We start from the raw sequence: 24,955 nt of genomic DNA on the forward strand, positions 1-24,955 counted from the left end.
GTCAAGCCCAGAGTGAGCTCTGTGGTGAGCCAAAAACGTTCCAAACTCGATAGGCTTATACCGTATGTTCATTTTTCATTTGAATATCACTGGATTCTACAGATATTGCTAAATGCAAGCACTGACGGTCGCTGATTTGACATCATGAGACTGACAACCTCAACAAAATGCCCCAAGAAAACCAGCAAACTTTGCCAAATGTGGGGCTCCAGTTGATTTAGCAGCAGTTGCCTACTATTTAAGCAGCTGGTGTTGTAACATAAGCAAGACAAAGCATGTTGCAGTAGTAGATTTTTGAAAACCTCATTCAGTTTTCCTGTAGAGAAAACCTGCTTAGACCCTGAGTTCCTTATATGGGCATGACACCGCTTACACAGTATGACATACAGCCTTTGGGGTCGGTTAGCTCCACATAGTTCGACTTAGTTTGCATCCCAAATTTGAGCTTCTTTCATCTCCTTGCTCATTTCTCTCTTGGTTTACCAAGCAGATGATGGAGGAGGTGGGGTAAGAAGATGCAAGTATTGTATCAAACATCAAAGAGATACGGTTAGACTTCCCTTTCGAGATATAACAAAGTGTATACTAAGTCTCAGATACCCAAAATTTCATCACGAGACCACGTTCTGTGGCTTTCTTCCTCACTGTACTAAATTTAGTTGGACATGAATGGGTTAACACAGTGAGGCGTGTTGAAGTGGAGGGGCTGAATCTCAAACGGCTCCCTACTTACCTATGTAGTGCACTATGCCAGTTATGAGATGTATTTCTGTATAGCTGAATCCCAAAGGCTCTCTGTTAGTTTGATAGACACATTATACACTGTTTAAGTGCAGGAGCCAATATTTCAATACCTACACTGTGGAGGAGTCGCCATTTGATATTCAGCTGAGGAATTCATATTTTCTGTCATATTTTAAAATCTGCTATGACATAATGAAACTCCTACTGACATTGGCCAATTTTCATTTATTTATAATCACAATTTTTCACCACATAAATATTTCTAATGGAACAATAAGGACATCAGATACTAAAATCATTTTTTTCCCCACCAAAATGGAACAATAATGGAATTTATTTCAGATTCATGGAGAACCACTTTTTCCAGCTACCTCAAAAAAAGTTTTTGGTGCGGTTGCCAATTACTCCAATCCTCTTTTAGATTCTTCCACTTTATTCATCAAACAGTGTCTTTTTATGAGCAAAAATGTTTACAAATAATAAAACAAGACCTATCAACTGAAGTATCTGTTCCAACTTGTACTCACTTCTGGACTAACAAACAATTTAACAACATAGAAGGAAGTGTTGGTGCTTAGAACGGATTTTCTCCTCTCCAATAAAACTGTGAAAGCCTCCTTTAAAATGATTTATAATTATTGCCCAGTAAATTATACACTGGTTTTAACCCTGCTGTTAGGTCAGATTACTCTTGCTGCACTTTCTGAAAAGATTTTTCTAATTTTCTTTTTTTTCCCACTTTTTGGTGCAGAGGTGAAAGGGACTTTTATTATGCCTTCATTGTTATTTTTGGCACAAGATTATATGCACAACAATGACCCCTATATTTTTGTTTTAGAAAAAAAAAAGCAATGTTTTAGGACACTAAATCTGTAAAACCTCTTGTAAACTGTAGCGCTTATAAATTAATAGAATGTTCATTTTGCGCCCAGTCGTTCTTACGTCTCTTTATATGTAAATTATACATTTTTCAATAATGTAAAGTGACTGCTCTTTAACCGCCAAACGCTTTAGCCACACCCCAAAACAATCATGACCACGCCCCCGCGGCTTTTAAGCACACTCCGATATATACAACCACGCCCCAGTCCCGCAAGCCACTCCCCTTTCTGCCTCCGTCTCCCTTCGCTGCGCGTGTGAAAGCTCGGCTAGTTTTGTGCGGTTTTGTTTGATTTCTAAGCCCGAAAAAAGTTCCTGAGGGAAACTTGTCGTCCTCACAAACGACTAGAAGTCAGACGTTTTCACGGTAAGTCCACGTTTAGGCTTTGTGACTTTATAGTAAGCGTTGGGACTCTTTCAGCTCCTGGTAATGTGTCGACTCTGTGGGTTTTGCGTGATTTCTCGGTTTTGGGCGGAGTAGCCTTCAGTCAAGTGCATCCACTTCAGCTCATTTTAAAGGCAGCAGCTGAAGCGAGAACGTGTAGCAGTTGGGCTTTTGCTGGCAGGCTAGTTAAAGGGGAATGTCACCAACTTCTGCTTAATTCAGTGTTTGAGATGTAAACAGAGTCATTCGGAGTGGTTTGGTGTGAAACGGCTCATTGTAGACGCTCAAATTTCTGTACAGTGGTGCTGATGGAACCATGTCTACATGACCAAAATGGCCATTTTACTTACTCTTCAGAGCCACCAGTTGAACCTACACGTGTCTTCTGGGTTTGCATGTTTGGAAATGTTATGCTGATGATGGTAAAATAATGATAAATCTGAAAAAAGTTTTCTCTTGGGACTATTTAGCCTCATAACACCCTTCATGTATCCCTCCACCATGAATGGATTAAAATAGCTAACATTTTAAGGCGAAACTTTCACACTGAACTGTCATAAAACAATGTGTCGGACACATTCATAAGCACTTTATGTCATAACTTGCTGTGAGGGAGCTTTTAGAGGTGGACGTCTGGTTCCCTTCACCACCACTATGAACAATTCTGACTCTCAAGTTACTCTAGACCTGAGCATTTCACACCAAACCACTCTAGATAACGTTGTTTACGTCCCAGCTGCTTAATTATGTAAAATAATTTGAAAAACAGTGGAGCTTTATGCATTTAAACAAACAAATGTTGCCTTTATATTCACAGGAGAAGACCACATGAGATAAAACGAGCTTTAAAGAGGATTAAAGCTGAGGTTGTTACTTCATGATTATAAGGCTTTGAAAGGACAGTTGGATGTTTTCTGGGTTTTTGGGTTACACCCCCCTCTTTCTTTCTCTCTGAGCCAGGTCTGACAGTTGCAGGGTCCCATATGGGGGCTCTGTGTGTGTCCTGCTGGAAGGATGATGAGGGACCCTCGGCTGACCCCCTGTCACTGTCATTGAGCTGCTAAACGCTGATATGTAGAGATTTGAGGTTAAATATTCTTTGGTACTGAAATAAGTCAAATTCTGCAAAGTCATCATCAGTCACGTTTACTCCTCATTAACCACTGCAGGAATTGAGTATTCTTTCTAATATAAAAAAGAAGGTTGGTTGATTCATTAAGATATACTAAAGAGCAATAGGCATAACATTAAAGAGGAATTTCACCATGTTTAAAGTTCTACATAAAATCAGTCCCGGAAACGTAAACAGTCATTCAGAGTGGTTTGGTGTGAAATGGTTCATTGTAGAGAGATTTCTTTACAGTGGTGGTGATGGGAACCAGGGATTACCATGTTTACAAGACAAATATAGCCGTTTTATTTACTATCTAAAGCCACCTGAGAACCTACAAGTGTCTTCTGAGTTTCTACATGAAGGTCGATGATGGCAAAATAATCATACATCTGAAAAAATCTGTAGTCTTTGAGGAGTGTTTTGCCTCACGTGAAGCCTCATGTGAAGGTTTTAGGCATCTAAGCAAATTTTTAAAGAATTGACCTCAGCAGTGAGTTTATCACAATATACATTAGAATAAAGCCATATTCATAATTCAAATAAACAAAAATAATAAGTATTGGGTTCATATTTTTCCTTGACACCTTCACAGCCGCCACAGAGACATGTTAATATCATCAATTACATCATGAGCTCAATTTACTGAAGCACTGATTGGTCAAACCAGGAAACCAGGAGTTGGAAATGGTTAAAAAAACACACTAACATCCAGAAAATCACTATTTTATAAATACACACACACACACATTTGTTTATTCAAATATTTACACTTTTCTCAGCAAATAAACACAAACTACACAAATAAATAGATTTTGAAAATGTCTTGACTTTTGAAAATGTAAGACTTTGGCTGTGTGTGTCTGTGTGTGTGTGTGCATATATATATATATATATATATATATATATATATATATATATATATATATACATTCATATTATATATGTATGTGTGTATATATGTAATGTATGTTTTAGGCCAAAACCTTCTCAAAACGGTCTTTAAGAAGTTGTAAGTTGTAATCTGTGTTAGGCAGGACATTTGTAACCAATTCATGTAATAACTTTTTGTGAGAGAAGTTTTAGAGGTGGACGTCTGGTTCATATCACCAACATTGTGAACAATTCTAGCTGTAGTTTCTCAAGAACAGAGCGTTTCACACCAAATTACTCTGAATCACTGTTTATGTCTTTTAGTTTTGCAGATATTAAGTATGGAAACCTGTCTGTGTACTCTGGCTTTTTGAGGCCTTTGGAATGAACGTTCTTCCTCAAACATCTTGAAATGTGAACATGGCCCGTCCGATGGTCTTACAGTTTCAGAAGCACTTTCCTTGTGCAGCTGTTTAAAAACGTCTGTCCAAAGTGTCCTTTTGTCTAGAAACCTTTCTCATTAGACGTATTATCAGAATATTTCACAGTTCTGCATTTAGTGCTGAAGTATTCTACATGTACGTCCTTGCTTTTTTGATTTTTCACTTTATAGGCCTGTACCGAACTTGTTGATACTGGTGATGCCCTTTTTGGGTGTTTCTGTGTTTAGCCCACCTGCCTTTAAAGCACCTGTTAAAGAACAGATGCACCCTGCAGATGGTCCGTCGCTGAGAATGACCTCTTAGCTGAGTGGTTATTTTGGGTCCTTTCAAACTTAAAACTGGGATATTAGACTGAAAAATTTTCTCATGTTTATATTGTGGCACTATTTTGTGTCTCAGAGGCGACTATATTATCTGTTGTGTAGCTATAATCAGACGATTGCAGACAAATTCGAAAAGTGAATGTTATTTTCTTAGTTTTTTAATCTGTTTTATTTAGGTTTTATATGGTGTGGTTCTTATTATCTTAGGTTGCTTTAGAGTGGTTACAACAGCTGTTCTGTAAAATCCCAGCCTTATTACATCCTAAGGCTTATTATTCAGTAATTACGTGGACTACAATGCAAACTAGCTGAGTTTACCTTTTTTTTGTGTGTGTGTTATTAAGCATAAAATCATGATCAATGTCCAGTTTTCTCCTTTTCCAGAGTTCAGCGCGTTACTGTTCAACTAAAATGAAACTGAAACCATAAAAGTATACAATAAGCAAACTTTGTTGCTTAAAGGAATGCAGTGCTGTGCAAAAGTCAGAGACCGCCTTTCATAAATTGATTTCCACTCAAAATAGTCATACCACCAAAGTTCAGTCTAAGAAGTTGTTTTTGCGTTTTTGCAATTTACTTTGGGGCCATCCTCACTTTGATTATTCGAGTGTGGTACTAGGTATAGCACAGTGTTTTTATTGTGGTTAATTTTAATAAAATAGTGTCAAGAGTTGTTATTTGTCTAGCTCCATCACCAGTTCAGGGGTCTTCAATAAGGTCCATTTACAGAAAATTGGTCTAACTTGCATTATGATTCAGTGCCATATACTGTTTACTGACGTAGCCTAGTAGGTATGTCAACATCTTGCACAGTCAACAACTGAATGTCAAATCAAATAAAGGACAATTCATTCATTTCAATAACATTTATTGTCAGTTTTTTCTTTTTAGAGAATGCCAAGGTAAATAACTTCCCTCTGGCTCACTTTCTTCTCTGACTGCTGTTTCTTGCCCCGTCCCTCGAGTCTCAGTGCTCAAGGTAATGCACAGATCTGATTGGCTGAGTAGCATCACGCGTGATATTTACGTGTGCGATTGGTCTGTGAGTCTCCTGGTCTGCTAAAGCTACCGTAATGACTAGAAAAGTTATGCCGATTAAAATAGGACCACCCCGTCGAAATTATGTAATTCTCCGTAGTTTATTGGTGATGGGTCCAGGTCCGCATAGGACAGCGTCTAGGTCTGGGCCTGGACCGTGGTCCGGTCCGCCTATTAGTGACCAGCTTAGTATGCACTTCATTTCCACCACTGTGAAACAGTCCGCTCTGTTTTTGGTTCCTAGGTAGTTATTCCTACTAGAGATTGAATAATGGCAACAGTGCTATAGCTGCAAATAGACTAATCACAAGGCCAAACTGGCTGTACAGACACATTAAATAAAAAATAAGCAGTTGTGATTGTGTATGTTTAAAAGCAAGCTAAAATCACAGTCTGCGTCTGGCGGGAATTTGCCAAGGTGGAATGTTTAAATTGACCAGAGACTTCCCATCTGACTGCCTTGGCATCAGCAACACTCTGCTGTGCAAGCAGACCCTCGTTCAACTTGTTCATTAGCACGGCAGCGTACACAAGGTTTATGTCACATAGCATCCTGTAGTATCGGTATTGGTGTCTTTTTGCAAGGTCGAGTATGAGCGCTGGGCCAGTATCAGTATTGATCAGTATCTAGTTTTTAGCCATGTAATTTAATTTTGTCCATTTTTCCTGATAACCGTATCAGAAACCACACCAACTCTCTCTTCACCACACCTTGCTGCCAACTCCTTCTCCTTCCCTGGCTCTTTCATTTCCTCCTGCTCCCCTCGCTATCTCCCCCATCAGTCATTTCTCGGAGTGATGAGAAGTGAAGGAGAGCACCTCCTCTCCCCTTACCCCAGCTGTCAGTCCTGGAGTCGCTCCGTGACTTCGGAGCATGGGGGGAGATCACAGGCGGCCTTGTTCGCTTTGAACTTTCCCTCTGCTTGCAGAGATAGCCAGAGAGAAGGAGCCTCCGAGATATGAGGGCACTTCCATTAGCCTGTCAGAGCAGCCTCAGGATCGGATTCCCCTGTCAGCGGCCGTGTATCTCGATAAAGCAAAATGTTCTGTCCACTAAGCAGGTGAAAGATGGTCACTGCCTTTGCATTAAATAATTAGATTCAATTAATGCAATTTTCTTTTTAACTCAAATTATTTAACAATTTGGTGGCTCAAATTGTTGCGTTAAGCAATCTCGAAATTCAAATGACTTGCTTATGTGGTTTCTAACGCTGTATTATAGACAAAAGTACAGAGAACATTCATGCTTGTTTTAGCTGTGCTAATGTACTTATGTCCATTTTATAGGTCACAGTGTGTCGCAGAGTGCCAGAAAATACATAGGCAAATCTGTTAGGGCTCATGTAGAGGGACACTGTTTAAAAGTGTCACTACATCTGTTGTAAGCAATACTTACTCGCATCCACTACGCCCTTAGAACCTATGTGTTAAAAACACACCCTGTCTCTAACTAGCCACATCAGTGTGGTCAGTTGGAGGCAACACATTTTGTGTTACTTTTGACACAATGTGCTGAAATACTTCTGTACCCAGTTATGCAAACACATTTGGGTTGCTTTTAGTGCAGAATGTGTTAAATCAGAAAACAGTCTGACTCAAAAAGTGTTAAAATGGGTCACATAAATTAGCGTGTTATTATTTAACACATCACTTGTTTGATTGATTTTCTTAAGCTTTTATTCTCCAGGGTTTATTTTGTTTTTTGTATTTTGAAATTAACATGACCAAATCGTATTCAGTAACTGCGTATACATATACACTATATATACACATATACGTGTACACTACTCACAAAATGTTAGGGATATTTGGCTTTCGGGTGAAATTTATGGAAAACGTAAAAGTTCACGCTACAGTGATATTATATCATGAAAGTAGGGCATTTAAGTAGAAGCATGCGATGGTGATTTCCTCATCTCAAACAATTTATTGAAACAAAAGTCAACAACAGTGGCGGGTATACGCCAACAAAAAATGTCAGCGTCTCAATAACTTGCCCTGTGCCCTTGAGCATCAATTACAGATTGACAACGACGGCTCATGCTGTTCACAAGTCGACTCATTGTCTGCTGAGGCACAGCATCCCACTCTTCTTGAAGGGCGGCCCTCTGGTCATTGAGGTTCTGGGGTACAGAGTTACGAGCCTCTATGTGGCGACTCAGCGGATCCCATAGGTTTTCTATGGGATTCAGGTCTGGAGAAGGCGCAGGCTGCTCCATTTGAGGTACCCCAGTCTCCAGCAGCCGTTCCCTAATGATGCGACCTTGATGACCTGGAGCATTGTCGTCCACGAAGATGAAATTAGGCCTGTGTTGTTCATGCAGAGGCACAATGGCTGGATTAATGATGTTATTCAGTAGTATGGGCTGGTCACTGTACAATTCACAAAGTGTAGGGCAGTTCTGTATTGAATAGACTCACCTGCCCACACTGTAACGCCACCACCACCTTGCCATTAAGCTCCTTGTTAGAGAACAGCAAGTTGTGCAAAAAGTACTGAAACACTGAACAGCTGGACATGTGCATTCAAAAGTTTAGAGAAGGTCACATTAAGTTCACCTGTAAAGGTTAGAGTGCATTTTAGGTTCATCCTGAAATTTCACCCGAAAGACTGAATATCCCAAACATTTTGTGAGTAGTGTGTATATATTGGTAAAAGCTCCCCTCAAATTAACAGAACATGTGTTTTATGATCACACATATTGATAAATGCTTACAATTTACTGCTGAAAGCCAAAAATCTCAGACGTTCTTTGTATTATTTTATAAAAAATTATTTTTCAAGAGCAGATCACTGAAGAGACGCCATCTGTTTATAGTTTATAGCCCAGATTTGTGGAAAAAGGGTCGACTTTCAGTAGATCCAGCATCTTTCATAATAAGAGTTTAAAATGACATCACCATCTATTTGACTGGAAAGACGACAGTTACAGCCTCATACGACGCCCAGCTTTTAAATGTAGCTTATGAAATATGAACGTTATGAAGAATATGACAAAGTGCGTTTTAGAACCACCGGTGCTGTAAAGGAGTTGAAGAGGTTAAAAGTCAAAACCCAGTTTCTTGAAGGTGGGAAGAAAAACTACAGCTGTTTTGGGGTGCATTTTTGAGGGTGGGCTGTTTTGATTTAGATTTTTTTCACTAGCTGGTGAATGCAAAAGGAATCCATGTGGCAGATGTAACAGATACGAAGCTGAATATCTTGCTATAGCCATATAACTCTAATAATGTAATAATAGCAGTCAGGATTAGTTGACACCGCAGGATGGTTATATGATATACACTATATAGACCAAAGTATTGGGACACCCCTCCTAATTGAGTTAAGGTGTTTCAGCCACAACCATTGCTAACAAACACTGGCAGTAGAATGGGTCGCACTGATGATCATCCTGTTATAGGATGCCACCTTGGCCACCAGTCAGTTTGTGGAATTTCCGTCCTGCTAGATCTGCCCTTGTCAACTGTAAGTGCTATTATCATGAAATGGACGCAACAACAGCTCAGCCATGAAGCGGCAGACCATGCAAACTCACAGAGTGGGAAACATTCCCATATTAATGCCTATGGATTTAGAATGGGATGACATAAAACCTCCTGTGGGTGTAATGTGTAGGTGTCCCAGAATTTTTGTCTATACAGTGTATAAACGCATGCAGGGTATTGTAGTGAGAACACATTGAATGACAACATGAACATGATATAAAATCATGAATGCTGTCAAACTGATGAGGGTGAGTGCTAGAAATCACTGCCTACTGTCTCCCAGAATGCCCCTTTAACAAGGTTTGAGGCAACTGTGTTTATAGGCATACAGTTTGTACAACACTAAGTGGTGATAAGCTTTTATTCCTTGGTTTTCTACATTAGATTGTAGCTCTAAAACTAGAGAAGCAAACTTCAGACACCAGACATGTCTTGGCTGATTGAATGCATTTGGGGTAAAGGGGAGGATTGCTTGCATTTGACTATTCTTTTCAAAGAAATTAGCTTGTAAAGAGATGAATTTCAGAGATAACCATGCTGAGATGATGGCTGATGGGCTATAATTATTTACACAAGTCATTTCAACAAACAGTAGTAAAGGTAGGCCTTTGAGTCCCCAGCACTGCAGTGTTAGATTAGATAAAGCACGGTTGTTTTACCTTTTGGCAAGATAATTGGTCTTGTTAACTGGCATTTCTTGTTTTACCTGGCCTTTGAACTAAGCCCCGTCACTTTAAAGCAAAATATAAATGAGTCTTTAATCCCTGCCAGTCTGACAACTACTTATAAAGATAATTATCATTGGCTTGTGAGCGTATAATTAGCCCTGAAAGAAAGTGTTCTCTTGATAGCAGCAGGTACACACTGCAGACTCTCATGGCAACATTGTGAGTCAATAGTTTGTTGCTTCAGACCCTTAATCAGACCATTTGGAACAGTGCCAATTGATTAAGCTCCTCTTTTTTGCTCTCATTGTCTCCATCCTCCCCCAACAAGGTCATTAACCGGCCTCTGCCACGCTTGGTTCAACTCCAGCCAATTACTGAGGAATCTGAAGAACGGCCACGTAGTGCCAATTAACTTTTTATCACTTTCTCAAAGAGAGACGGTCCTGTTTGGTCGGCCTCTTCAGTTCGGAGGAAATGCTCTGCTGCCGAAAGATCCAGGGAGACAGATGGACGAAGAGGGTGATCAGTGTAGAAAGAGACGCCCAAGGGGGAGAACTGAGCTGGAATTATAGAGACCAAGATCTTGTTTATCCAGCTTTTCTTCTGAAATGAAGGCTATTAATAGTGAGTTTGCCCCCCTTTACTGCAGTAACAGCCTCTAATCTTTTGGGAAGGCTTTACACTAGATGGTGGAGGATTGCTGTCAGGATTTGGTTGCATTCAGCATTCACAAGAGCATTAGTGAGGTCAGGTACTGATGTTGGATAATCAGTTCAGGATCACTCCAGCTCATCCCAATGGTATTTGATGGAGCTCCATCACTCCAGAGAAAGCACTTCTCCACAGCCTGATGCTGGGGGGCTTTAATACCCCAACAAACACTAGAAGTCAATAGTCACCCAAATCCTTTCTGTAAATACATTCCCAAAACCTCTCCCAACTCCACTTAACTGCATCCAGATCTTCATTAAGTTCATGTCGATGTGTTTTAGTACACAGTATGACTTACTGTGAACTATAAAAATGAACAAAACTTCACTGCAGGGTGTTACGCCAGGGTGTTATGCCAAATTCTGGCTGCTTACAGAATCCGATTCTCTGTGTTCTTGCCCATCACGCAGGCACTAGATTCATTTGTAGTTTCTCCATTCGTCTTTCTCCATTCGGAGTGGGAAACCATGCCATAAAGGTCGCAGGGCTTAAAAAGGTGCTCAAAACATTAGGCACAGCTCCAAAAGTCGATATGTACATTTACACAGTTGATCTAAAATTAAATACTTTTCCCTCATGATTTCTCTTTTCCCCTTTTTATCCTGTTTCATAGTCGCTCTGCATCTGTAAAACAGCCCATCACAAAAACAGGAATCAGGGATTTGCATAAAACAGATTCACGTTTGCTTTTTATATCATTAATGATCTACTACATTATAACAATTAGTACTTTATTTGTTTTTATTTCATTTGTCACAGAGATTTTGGTGGCTGGTGTTATCAGGACTCTTGTGTTACATTTTCACCCAGTAGTTTCAGCTCTATTAAACTGCTTCTTTGGGTCGAGGCTCATCAGAGAGGAAGCATCTCAAGGCACGAGAAGGCGAGTCCACTCTTGCGGACTATATTTCATTCATTTATTAATAATTTTGTTTATCAGGCATGATTTTAAATAGATGCACAAGGTCATCTGACGGCCAATGAGTCAGAGAATTTACAAAATCCTTAGTTTTAACCAGAGAGTCACTGAAGTCACCGTCACTGGTGTTACACCATATTGATACAACACCAGTGACAGTAAAATATGTTTAGAATTAAGCTCTCCTTTTAGTATATGTGGTAATAGGAGATGTTAATGGACATGACATGGTTAATGACCTGTATATTTTCTAACGGAAAATTCAAAATTAGCAGTAATGTATGAAAAGAAATCTGGAGCATCCATATGCCTGTGTGATGTGCCTGCACATGAAGGCGAGTCTGAATATCTGTAATGACTGCAGTGCTCAGTTATACAGTGAGGTTTTGTTTGTTTTATTTTTTTTATAGTTCACAATGTCATACGGTCTCTTAAACCACTTCGACAAGTCTGCAAGACACTAAAGAAGACCTGGATGTGGTTTAAGCCGACAGAAGTTTTGAGGATGTATTTAACTTTTTTAAACTCCTTGAACCGGTGGTTCCAAAACGCACTTCGTCATATTCTTCATAATTTTCACATTACATGTTTGTAAATGAGAACTGGTTCTCAAACATTTTACCTGGTAAAATAAAGGTTAAAAAAAAAAAAAACGAGCTACATTTAAAAGGTGAGTGTCATACGAAAGCTTTACCTGTCTTCTTTCCAGTCAAATAGATGGTGGTCATTTAAAACCCTTATAATAAAAGAAACTCCACTCCAATTTTTATTTTCAGCTGAAAGTCGACCCATTTTTCCACAAATCTGGTCTATAAACTATAAACAGATGGCGTCTCTTCAGTGATCTGCTCTGTAAAAATGATTTTTTATAAAATAACACAAAGAGCGTCTAAGATTTTTGGCTTTCAGCAGTAAATTGTAAGCATATAGCAATATGTTTATGATTATAAAACACATTTTCTGTTCATTTGAGGGGAGCTTTTACCAAAAAAAAAAATGTAAATGAAGACTTACATTTATTTAATCCAGTTACTGCTTATAATTTGCCTCATGATTTGGTCATGTAAATTCAGTTGGACTAACCAAAACATAACCTGGAGAATAAGAGTTTACAGAAAAGATTTCGGTGGCTATTGACCTCTAGCATTTGTTAACAAGTCATACTGTGTTCTAAACCACTTTAAGTCTGCACGACCTTAACGAAGACCTGGATGTGGTTTGAGTGGATTAAGAGACGTTTTGAGCATGACTGTCAACTTCTAATGTTTCTTAGCAACACAGTAGCAGTAATTCTAAGGAGGCAAAATTTGGACTCCAAAAATGTCTTGACTGATCAGCTGCATCTGGGGTAAGTGGAAAATTGCATAAATTTGATTTCATTCCTTTAAAATAGAAGCACAACTGTTCTGTCAGATGGACAACTAAGATGTTTTTGGTGTAAACTGGCCTCCAGGACCAGGGAGCTGCTGTAGGATTCTGTAGAACAGCTCACGAAAGCACATCCAGAAGTTCAGAAACAGGCCTACTGTATTGTTTTTGGTGGTAGTAAAGTTTGACAATAATTGCTGGTTTCAAAGCCTGAGCTATTAGTAGTAGACAAGATGATTTATCGTAGAAAATCTCATGGATGATCTCTAATTTTCCATTTTGGCAAGAACCAGTTTTTGCGAGGGTTATTTCCCTGTGCTCCTGCCTGGATGATGTGAATGTTCTCTCTAAATAGAGGTTTGCTCCTCTACTTGAAGTTCCATATGCAATACCTAACTCCTCAACTATTTGAGCTCATCTGAGTGCACTCTGTCATTATACCGAGCGCCTACACTTGAAATGCCATGACATCACCTTGGGACTTTATTTAGATCTTGGAACTGGGTTGTTCCCTGCGGTAACGTACCTGTTTGTCACTGCTTTCCTGTAGGGTTTGTTTGTGGTGTGTTCAGGTTTGGTATAAGACTAATGGTAAAGTTTGGATTGTAAGAAATGTTTTCTTCAGGCCTCCATGGCCAAATTTGTGGCTTAAATGTCCAGTTTTCCCCTAAATGTTTTCAGTCTGCACAGGGGCAGTGAAGCTTATGTAGCTAACAGAGACTTTTCCAGTTTTCCCAAATTCAGTGATTAAGATGTAAACAAGTAATTCAGAGTGGTTTGATATGAAATCGTTCATTTTAAAGAAGCTTACAGACAGATGTCTTCACAGTGGTGGTGATGGGAACCAGGGGAGGCCATGTCTACAACACAAATACAGCCATTTTACCATCGAAAACCACCAGTGAACCTACATGTCTTCTGAGATTCTATATGGAATGTTGATGGTGGTAAAATAGTGAGAAATCTGAATTTTCTATTTTGCCACACAGTGCCCTTCATGTACCTCTCCACCATTAATGTGTTTAGAAAAAAGGAGTTTCAAGCCCAAATCTCATCTCAAAAGTATCATAAACAATGTCTAACTAACATATTCGTAACTATTTTTTACAAAAACTGTCAGTGAGAGAGCTTTTAGAGGTGGATGTCCGGTTCCTGTCACTAGAACTGAGCATTTTACGCCGAATCAGTAGAAGTAATCTCAAAGAGACTCTCTTGTGTGGTTTTAGACACTATATGACACATGTTTAACTATAACAACTGGAAAAAAAGATCTGGACAAACTTCAGAAACTCAAGAAAGAAACCAGCTGCTAATACTGTTTCTTTCATTGGTAGCATTTTGTTTTGATTGGAAGAACTGAGATGGTTATGTTTTAATGCAGTGCCTGAAAGTTTGAGGAAAAGTTATTAATAAAAGCAGTACACAAGCGTATCTCGTAAAAAGCTGTGCCATTCTTGGTGCTAATTGATTCTGCTAATGTTTTTAGCTATACAGTTCATTTTTACAGATCATAAGTGTGTCATGCAGTGTTAGAAACAACATAAGCATGTGTGTTGTTTATTAGTCTCATGACATTTCTGCTACCAAACAGGTGTTGGCTGATCAGCTACATTTGGAATAAAGGGCAAAATTGTGTAAATTAGATTTTCACTGAAGTGTTCCAGATTTCCATCTATTTCATGCACATATTTGGCAGGAAGTGTACATTCCTATTTTCTCACACTTGTTGCTTCTGTTTCATTTTTCATTCAGTGAAAAACACTGCAGTATTAGGATCCAGCTGTTTCTGACCCTTAAAATGACCCCATACTGAAACCAGGGACTCAAAAAATAAAGTGCCCTTGTAGGGCTGCCTATCAATAAAGGGGAATTCCACTTATTTTTTAAAATTTCTGCATAATTGCATCATTAAGATGTAAACTCAAGTCATTCAGAGTGGTTTGTGTGAAACGGTTTACTGTAGAAAAAATAACTGATTCGGATTTCCTTGCAGGAACCAGGAGTCGCGCTGTGATGCAAATATAGCCATTTTATTTACTATCCATGACCAATGAACTTACACTTATCTTTTCTGTGAGGTTGTAATGTTAAACGGTAAAATAGATGCAAATGTAAAAATCCATCCAAACTTTTTCTCGGGTACTGTTTTGCCTTGCTTTGACATCTGTCGTCTGGTTCCTATCACCACCATTGTGAACAATTCTGACTTTCTCTTTTCTCTCTCATTTCATGCCAAACCCCACTGAACGAGTGTATCATTCTTTCTTAACCATTTAATGATGCTGAAACTGTGAAAAAAAACCAACCCAAAAATGGTTGCAGCGTTGACTTCATAGGGGATAATAACAATGTGGAGGGAATGAATGTGAGTATTCAAGGCTGATGTCCAGGTCACTGGAGCCAGGTGATGACCTGTGATCCAGAACGACTGGGGATGCTTACCTTTAGAGATAGGAGCTGACCTGAGACTGCTGAAGTATCACAGTGCCACTAAATGAAACGACAGGGGAGGGCCACTCGCTCTTGCCCTTAGGGTCCTTGGGGTCACAAGTGGCCCTGGGGTCACGAAAGACAATGCAGATTGCTCTGGTCAGGGATAAGAACCGCATCCTCTGTCTTATCTAAACGTAAAGGGCATGAGCATTGTATGTCAAATCGCTTTGGCCCACAGAGGTGCTTTGTTTTCTATTTATTAGCATACTACTGTGATAATAAGACTGCAGCGATCTGTTAGAAAAGCTGATTAGTTAAAAAGTCGGCACATCAATCTTTACAATAAAAAAAGAAAAGCAGGTTACCTCTGCATTTTGTATAAGTGAAAGGACCATGGAGGATCAGACTTCTTTTACATATAGCTTGGATGTCTGTAATCCAGTTTGAAGCCATTTAGGAAGCCCCACACCTGACCAACAACAAATCCTGTTTGATGTTTGTGAAAAAGTTCAGGGACATAGTCGCATGACCTCTATATTGGATGGGTCATCTTGGTTGCTGCCATTCCAGTGCCAAAGACAGCAGTGATTGGTTAAGTAAGTTCATGTCATCTGCAAAAGCACACAGAAATCAAAGAGGTCATATAAAATAATATACTATTGTGGAAAGGCCTTTAAGTTCCAATTGCCTGTATTAAAACATGCATAAATTGTAATTATACTGTTGTCAGTACTGTTATGGTTGGTGTAGTGTAGTCGGTAACACCTCTGCCTTCTATGCTGTAGACTAGGGTTCAATCATCTGCCTGGGTCAGCAACCTACACTGCACCATTAAGAGTCCTTGGGCAAGACTCCTAACGCCACCTTCGCCTACCTGTGTAAAATGATCAAATTTTAAGTCGCTCTGGATAAGAGCGTCAGCCAAATGCCGTAAATGTAGTGTAAATGTTATCAGCGTTCATTTGCACATTTTGGCCAACATGGTATGATACTGGTATAATAGTCATGGTTTGGGATGTGGTGGTATGTGATGTAGAACCATTTATATCATATTTGTGTTATTATCATATTTATGTGGTGGTGACAGGAACCAGGGGTGAGATTTCTATGATGCAAATATAGCCAATCTATAACCAGGGAACCTACACTTGTATTTGTCTTCAGAGGTTTTATATGTAATGTTGAACAGTAAGATATATGTAGATGTTCAAAAACATTTTCTTTGGGTACTGTTTTGCTTGACTTTGGATGTCTGGTTCCCGTCACCACCACTGTGAATCGTTCTGACTCGGTAAGTTTCTCTGCAACGGAGCATTTCATGCCACTTTATTTAATCTTAACCATATAATAATGCTAAAATTGTGAAAAGTCATTAACATATCATTTTAATATTACATATATTGGGCACCATTGTGCTTGTATTATAACTAAACTGGTTGCAGCATTGACTTTAGGGGGGAAAATATTCATGTGGAGGGACAATGTGAATACAGTCAAGGCAGGTGTCCAGGTCACTGGGGCCAAGTGATGAGCTGTGATCCAGAACGACTAGGGTAGAAGCATTTATGTCGCATTTGTGCCATTTTATAATCTTTCAAAATCAAACATATACAGAAACTTTTTTGTGCTTAAAATGTCACCAAAAAAGTTTTTTTTTTTACAGTTACAACACTGTACATAACTTGCAGTTAAACAGCGCTGCTAACCAGGAGAGAGGAGCTGGTTAACGTTAGCTTACCTAGCATAAAAACAGCTCTGCTCACCACAGAACGTGTTCTGTTCTGGCTAACTAAAGACACAAGTTTAGATGATAATGACTCAACTCTGAGGGAGTCGAGCAACCACTGTAGAAGGGAGAGAAAAGAGAAATGAAGCCTGTTCTGTGGTGGTTTGGGTCCTTAGGCTAGTTAGCTAACTTAGCATGAGCTTAGCAAGCCGAAACAGACCCAAACAGTGCCAGAAAACATGGTTCAGGTTTGATTCTGACTAACTGGTGCTCTGCTGACACAAGTTTAGATGATATTAACTATTATCTGAGTTTTATTCTATGGTGTCTGGGATTGTAGCATTCTGGCTAAGCTAACAAGAGCTGGCCAAACGTGCTACACAGCACAGCACATTGGGAGGCACCAACAATCCAGTGAAACTGCAGTTCCAGCTTCTGCATTTTGGCATCTTTTGAATACGAAAAGCATGCTGTCGTACTGAAACGTTCCAAAAAGAAATGTGGCTCGAATTGCGTAATTTGATCACTGGTCATTTCTGAAATTAAACTATATTTCACCTCCGTCACATGCCGTTCCCCTCTGCACTTTGTCAGAGCGTGCCCTGCGATGCTCATCAAACGCACAATCAACGCTGCTGGCTCACGTCCTGTGACACATGAGCAAGCTTTGGTTGAATAAGGGCGTACTGTATTCTCCCACACAGGATAAATGTCCGGGCATCTCTATTGAGTTACCTTGGCCGCAGTCCCGGGTGAGACAGCTAAAGGGTTTTACTTAATCTTAACCTGACAAGGGTACGCCGGGACAGGACCCAAATCTCTCATCATCACAGGAGATTAGATCAGCACGGCCCCAAATCAGCAATTAACAAAAGCCCTGGTTGCGGTAATAGCCATTGGGAGCCGCTCACCGCTCCCAGTGTATCCTCAGATGGAGCATTGTGTCTGGTTAATTAAACACGACCAGAATGCCCCTAGAAAAAGATTGAAATTGAAATTAATCAAACTCCCATTTTACCCAGTTATACACCCAATTAAATTTTATTCCCAGATATAGAAGTAAAATCCTTGTGCCATCATAGTGGGTTTGCAGGGAAGTTTAGGATTGAATAGGAGTAGTTAGTAGGAATAAGTGATATGGTCGTCAAACTGGAGATCCTGGATAGAGGTTCCCAAAACAAGCAATGATACCTAGAAGTTTTCCGACACAAGATGTGCAAGAGCCCTAAGGGTTCTTCATCTTGCTTTTGGTAAAGGTGACCCAGTATTTCTGATTCCTTGCGATGTGGTGAAAGAGTACACTCCAGAAGGGGTGTTGGCCGGCTGAAATGAAGGAAATCTAAGCAGGATAATCCCAACACTGTAAATGACACTTATTTTCAGCTGTCACAACACAAAGGACATCCTTGCGCTTAGACTGATCTGCCTCAGAGAACATCTTTGCATTGTTTCCCATGCTAGTCATTGTCCGCTAATGAGTAGGTAATATCTTTTTGTTTGTTGGAAAAACATGATCCAGTATGGATGAAAGTATTTCTGGATGGTATAGATTGAAAATATCTTACTAAATATAATATACACTGCTCAAAAAAATAAAGGGACCACTTAAACAACAATATAACTCCCAAGTAAATCAAACTTCTGTGAAATCAAACTGTCCACTTAGGAAGCAACACTGATTGACAATCAATTTCACAGCTGTTGTGCAAATGGAACAGACAACAGGTGGAAATTATTGGCAATTAGCAAGACACACAATAAAGGAGTTCTCAGTACCTTTCTGCTTTCTGGCTGATGTTTTGGCCACTTTTGAATGTTGGTGGTGCTTTCACACTCGTGGTAGCATGAGACGGACTCTACAACCCACACAAGTGGCTCAGGTAGTGCAGCTCATCCAGGATGGCACATCAATGTGAGCTGTGGCAAGAAGGTTTGCTGTGTCTGTCAGCGCTACCAGGAGACAGGCCAGTACACCAGGAGACGTGGAGGAGGCTGTAGGAGGGCAACAACCCAGCAGCAGGACCGCAACCCCCGCCTTTGTGCAAGGTGGAACAGGAGGAGCACTGCCAGAGCCCTGCAAAATGACCTCCAGCAGGCCACAAATGTGCATGTGTCTGCACAAACGGTTAGAAACCGACTCCATGAGGATGGTATGAGGGCCCAACGTCCACAGATGGGGGTTGTGCTCACAGCCCAACACCATGCAGGACACTTGGCATTTGCCAGAGAACACCAGGATTGGCAAATTAGTCACTGGCACCCTGTGCTCTTCACAGATGAAAGCAGGTTCACACTGAGCACATGTGAGTCTGGAGACACCGTGGAGAGCGATCTGCTGCCTGCAACGTCCTTCAGCATGACCGGTTTGGCAGTGGGTAAGTAATGGTGTGGGGTGGCATTTCTTTGGAGGGCCGCACAGCCCTCCATATGCTCGCCAGAGGTAGCCTGACTGCCATTAGGTACCGAGATGAGATCCTCAGACCCCTTGTGAGACCATATGCTGGTGCAGTTGGCCCTGGGTTCCTCCTAATGCAGGACAATGCTAGACCTCATGTGGCTGGAGTGTGTCAGCAGTTCCTGCAAGATGAAGGCATTGAAGCTATGGACTGGCCCGCCCGTTCCCCAGACCTGAATCCGATTGAGCACATCTGGGACATCATGTCTCACTCCATCCACCAACGTCACGTTGCACCACAGACTGTCCAGGAGTTGGCAGACGCTTTAGTCTAGCTCTGGGAGGAGATCCCTCAGGAGACCATCCGCCACCTCATCAGGAGCATGCCCAGGCGTTGTAGGGAGGTCATACAGGCACGTGGAGGCCACACACAATACTGAGCCTCATTTTGACTTGTTTTAAGGACATCACATCAAAGTTGGATCAGCCTGTAGTGTGTTTTTCCACTTTAATTTTGTGTGTGACTCCAAATCCAGGCCTTGGTTAATAAATTTGATTTCCATTGAGGATTTTTGTGTGATTTAGAGCAGTTGAGAAGAGGCCTTTTGTCCTTCCAGCAAACGTCAAATCACCTTGGGAGCCATAACATTTTATGTTCATTTTATTGAAGTAACATTTTACCATTTTGGCTGTAAATATATCTCAGTATTAGCTAATGTGCTAGTATAGTCTAAAAATACAAACAAAAAGGCAGACTTACTTTGTACTTTTAAGCTCAGCTACAGCCACTTTTCTCACATCTCCGGCAGGAAACTTTTCCTTAAAAGTATAGAACAGTTTCTTGTAAAATGTCTCTCAATGTTTGACTTTTGATGAAGCTGAAGTCAGCTTCTTGTTCACCAGCGTCTTGTTTGAATTTTCTTGTTCAACCTTAAATCATGCCTGACGCGCCAGAATGTAACTGCTTGCACCATTTAAGGTGGAACAGGAAAATTGCAGAAAATCGAAGATGGCAAACGGGAAGCTGACTTCAGCTTCGTGACTTTTTAGTGTTTGAGAGTTTCTCGTTGCAGATTAACCATATCAGGAAACCAGTTGTAGAGCTTATAAACACAAACAAGCCCATTAGTCTGTAGCATTCATCTGAAATGTTTCTCTTTGACTTTTCTTTACCTACTAGCTAGGCAAGATTGTTGTCTGTGTTGCTGTGTGACCAGCAGGCTGGTGCCGACCTTCAGGGTTAATTGGTGAATTAGCAGTCATACATTAACTCCAGTGTTTAAGATGATCAGCAGAGCTTAATTTTACTATAAAGGAGGATTAATTTATTTTTATTAAAAATCAAATACTGCCCCAAAAATCCACAACAGGGCAATAAAAGAGCCCCTGGCCTAAAGCAACCATCAAATGACCTACACAGCAAATAACTATGGTTTTGTTGAACATTAGCTAAAACTAATGTCCAACACCAACACCAGTATAAACAATATACCACCCAGCTCAGGTTAACTGTAATGAAGAAAATGTTCAAGAAAACGTGCAAATATTTTGTAGACATAAAACCAATAAGCTCCTGTTGTTTTCTGTGTGTATATATTCCAGTGATGAATAGTTGCTGCTCATTTTGAGAATCTAGCATAAGTTTAGGCTGTCAGGTGCCTATGATGTTCAAGTTATCTACAGAAGTTCTACATGAATCAATATAGCATGATTACTATCAGTCTGTCAAAGACAAATCTGTCATTGAAATGAATTGGTAGTGCTTTCATGCCAACTACGGACATAGGAATTTACCGTGCTGAAACTGTTTCTGAAGAATTTTGAATTGTGCAGGCAGACTTCATCTACTCAGTGCTGACGTTAGTGATACCTGATCCTATAGTTTCTCCTGGGGCCTCGTCCAGCCCTCTCGGTGGCCTCTGAGGCAATGGACAAACTCATCTCTATTTCCTGGCCAAGTGAACCACACAAAGAGCCGCCTTGTTCTGGGACTGCGATCCCTCTGAACCCACGGGCCAGTGAACAGGAGGGCCTCTTGGAGACTGATGGAGTGGAGGGGGGGAGCTTACAGGGTGTATAGGGTGTAATCAGTTGGCCAATTAAACCGACCTTGGTCTCTCACCCTCATGTAATGAGAGAGCCAGGCACTGAAGGGTTAGTTTCTCATAAGAAAGTGATGAAGCAACTCTGGTGATGTAGCATATATGTGGGATGGAAGCATCTGTAGTACATAGACTGTGGTACAAAGTATTATTCTTAGGTATTGTTGTATTTTAAATACTTTTTCCCCAGTCAGCTGCAAATATGATCATACCAATAAGTTAATCGTGGGATCCCTAAGCTGATCTGTCAGAAATGTATTTATGCCATTTTGTGTTATAAATAGCCTTTCATACTTTGTATACCCCTGCTAATACCAGGCTAGTAAGACATTACTAGGAAGGTGGTCTATTTAGTCCAGTAAAATGGTCCAAAAAGGACAAAAGCATGTCGGAGAAACAGACATACGTTCTCTTAAGCACTTCCCTGCATTATGAAGTTAAATCAGAATCAAAATCAGAATGAAGCTTTATTGGCCAGGTACGCTACGCATACAAGGAATTTGGTTTTGGTTACAGGAGCTCATAGTGACTAAAATTATCGCACCAGTACTGAAATGGTACTGTAGACCTGTAGGTAATTACCCCGCTGCCCCATGTGAATTTAACCCTGTCCAAATCGAGTGTTATCATGATGATAGTTTGGCTATGACTTTTATAGACTTATTTACTCTGAAACTATGGGTCTTTGCTGGTTTTGTAGCTTGCTGCAGCTTGTAAGCTGCCTTTTCCCTTAGAAAGCTTTGAACAACTCCTTACTTGTTGTAGACCTGTTCTTTGACCATAATGAGAGCCTGACTGCAGAGCCTTGTTGCAACATACTGCATGTAATACATGAAATAATTGATACATGATGGTTACTGTTTTTTTTGGGAGTGCCCTGCTATGAATTAACTCAGGAAATTGCAGGTTTTATATCTGATGCCATCGCTGTTCCTAACACTCCTCGCTCTACCTCCTGCCTTTGGAATGATGGTTGGCACTGTACTGATGGCCTTTGAATGAAGGAGTGGGAGTCTATAATCTAGACACCTCACAATTAGATGTGATTAATTAGAAAAATTTGATTCAGGGTGCCAAGATGCAGCTATAAAAATTGGCTTGATCTGTGATTTTGGTTGCCTACATTATGTTCGTGTCCAGCTTCACAAGTAGAGTAGTGTAGTGGAACTTGAATGTAGCCTTTTAAGGTCAGAAATCCTACATCTTTAAGTTTCACTAACTATTATTTTTAAACGACCTTTTTATTTGATCTTTTTGTTTAATTCTGCATAATCAAATATTTAACATCCAAAGAGAGAAATGGTTCATTGTAGAGAAACTTATCAAGTCTCATAAGACATGTAAACCTACACATCATCTAAGTCTATGGTAAAATAGTAGTAAATTTGAAAAAATTTGTTTTTTGGGGGGGCTGTTTTGCCTCACAATGCCCTGCACATATCTCTCCAACATAAGTGGATTAAAAAAAGTATATTTTAGGCCAAAATCTTAAAACTTATTAAACAATGGGCCTCATTCACCAACCATTCTTAAGAAGAAAGTTCTGGATAAAACCCACTTACGCAGTTTTTATGAAGATTCTGATGTTCACCGGTGTTTTCTTATTTGGGATTTGTTCTTAGGTAAAAACAGAATCTATTTAATTCTTAAATCGATTTAATTCTTTAAATCTATTTAATCTATTTATGTCTTCACACTTTTTACAACAGGTATTGTCACAAAGCCACTTTACAAAAGAAATCCAAGTCCAAGCCCCCATGAGCAAGCCAGGGGCAATAGTGGCAAGGAAAAACCCCATAAGAGCAAGAGGAAGAAACCTTGAGAGGAACCAAGATTTAAGAAAACTTAAGAACATATTGGTGATTGAGGCCCAGAGTCTTAGGTGCCAGGCAACATAGTCATAACTTTGATGTAATAACTTTCTATGAGGAAGCTTTTTAAAGACGTCTGGTTCCCATCACCACCACTGTGAACAATTCTGACTCTAAAGTTTCTTTGGAAGTAGACATTTTACACTGATCCACTCTAAATTCCATTTTAAGCCATTTAGTTGACTCTCAGTAGGTTGCATGAAAAATTGGTGGATTGAGTATTTACATGGAGGCCAAGCCCAGTACATCTTTTCTTGGTTTTTGGGTATTATACTGTCATTATACTGTTTATTATACTGTGCTCCCAGGTCAACAAGGACTGGCACGTCAATTTATACCGTGGGCATTCCGACAAGGAACGTCAAAATGAGGCACTTTGTGATAGCCATGTCATGAGCCAATTTGTACACTATTCTAGGTTGTGACATAATACTGTCATGCAATCAGAGATGATCTACAGCGAGGTGGTTTTGTGCTCGTAATTCAAAAACAACCTTGTGCTCTGAACAAAAAAAAAGAGCCTGAAGGATAAAAAAATTTATCAGGATTTTCCTCTCTAAGCTCACTCAGGCACGACAAGACCTGATCAGGTAACAGCCGGGGACTCTTCTCAACAACTTATTGGCCCACATCTCTTCTGTTTTCCATCTGGAATGACCCGGGTAACCTGAAAAGGCAGTTTTATGTCAATTAAACAAACAGTGGCCCTGTGGACTTTGCCTCATAAGAGGGCTCTTTTTTTTTTTATGGTCCCATTCTTTCGCTGTCCCGAAAGACTAGAAGGAAATTCAGAATGCTGTGATTGTCTTATTCTGTGACTTCTATCAAATTCTGTGAATTTTAAAACTTTGTATAGCTATATAAGTGGTTTAAATGACTGTATGAAACTACTGAGACCTACTGCTGCTTTTGTTATGGAACTGATTCACCATCAATAACAACAGCAGTAACATATATATATATGTATATATATATATGTATATTGACATGGGTATTCAGTTATAGTTTTTGGAGCCCTTTGTACAAAGATTTTCTCTGGATTCTCTAAATCTTTTGATGAGATTATGCACTGTAGAGGGTGAAATACTGAAAATTGTGCTCACTGAGGAACGTTGTTCTTAAGCTGTTGGACTGTGTGATACATTTGATTGTACCTACTTTAAATTTAGCAGTGTTTGTAGTAGGGGTGGGCGATATGGCATAATTATTACATCACAATACTTCAAAGCGTTTTCACAATATATAATATCCATTATGATTTAGTTTAAGTTTATTTAGTTAGATTTATTAAGCTGGAACAGAGAAAATAGAACTAGTAGTTCTACATGTAAACACACTATAATATAATAATAATAATAATAATAATAATAATAAAGCAAGACCTACAACTGCAATGATTTCATTCAGTGTTTTACAGACTGCACTGCCGTAAATCCAATGAAACACTGCTAATTATGCTCAATTTCTAATGAAAGAGTTA

The 24,955-nt window shown here is 39.8% G+C and overlaps 1 protein-coding gene across 1 annotated transcript in view; it reads left to right on the forward strand.

Moving 5' to 3' along the window:
* Positions 1–1,867: 1,867 nt before the first annotated feature.
* The window catches only part of lypd6b (LY6/PLAUR domain containing 6B), a 52,985-nt gene continuing 29,897 nt past the window's right edge, over positions 1,868–24,955 (forward strand). Inside the window, exon 1 of the mRNA XM_017695008.2 lies at positions 1,868–1,990. The gene's annotated coding sequence lies outside the window, so the exon portion shown is untranslated. The remainder of the gene's footprint in view (positions 1,991–24,955) is intronic.

This window comes from Pygocentrus nattereri, chromosome 6 (genome assembly GCF_015220715.1).
Source record: "Pygocentrus nattereri isolate fPygNat1 chromosome 6, fPygNat1.pri, whole genome shotgun sequence".
NCBI classification, from domain to species: domain Eukaryota; kingdom Metazoa; phylum Chordata; class Actinopteri; order Characiformes; family Serrasalmidae; genus Pygocentrus; species Pygocentrus nattereri.